A 355-nucleotide genomic window follows, 5' to 3' on the forward strand; every position below is an offset into this window, starting at 1 on the left:
TACAGGGTTATTTTTCATTAAATGGTTACTAAGGATGCAGCTGCATGATACTGTTTGTAGAAGGGTTATAAAGATTTAGATTTTACTATGAGTCACCTATGCTACAGTGATCTATTATTATTATTATTAATTTATTCTAGTTTACAAATTAGAAAAATTTCTTTTGACATACACTAAGCCCAAACACTAATCAAAATTGATAACTATAAATCAAACAACAGACAGCAGGCTGAGGGCACAGCTCTATTAGGTTTCCTTTTTCTAGTGTTACTAGTTTTCACCAAATAAAAGGTCTACTTTAATTGCTCTTTATTGAGCTTTACGCTGATGAAATAAAAAAAAAAACAACCAACTT

The 355-nt window shown here is 29.9% G+C and overlaps 1 protein-coding gene across 1 annotated transcript in view; it reads right to left on the reverse strand.

Moving 5' to 3' along the window:
* Positions 1 to 355, reverse strand: part of DNAJC12 (DnaJ (Hsp40) homolog, subfamily C, member 12) — a 9,151-nt gene that overhangs the window by 4,392 nt on the left and 4,404 nt on the right. The gene's annotated exons all lie outside the window — the stretch shown is intronic.

Source organism: Buceros rhinoceros, unplaced genomic scaffold (genome assembly GCF_000710305.1).
Source record: "Buceros rhinoceros silvestris isolate BGI_N320 unplaced genomic scaffold, ASM71030v1 scaffold18316, whole genome shotgun sequence".
NCBI lineage: Eukaryota > Metazoa > Chordata > Aves > Bucerotiformes > Bucerotidae > Buceros > Buceros rhinoceros.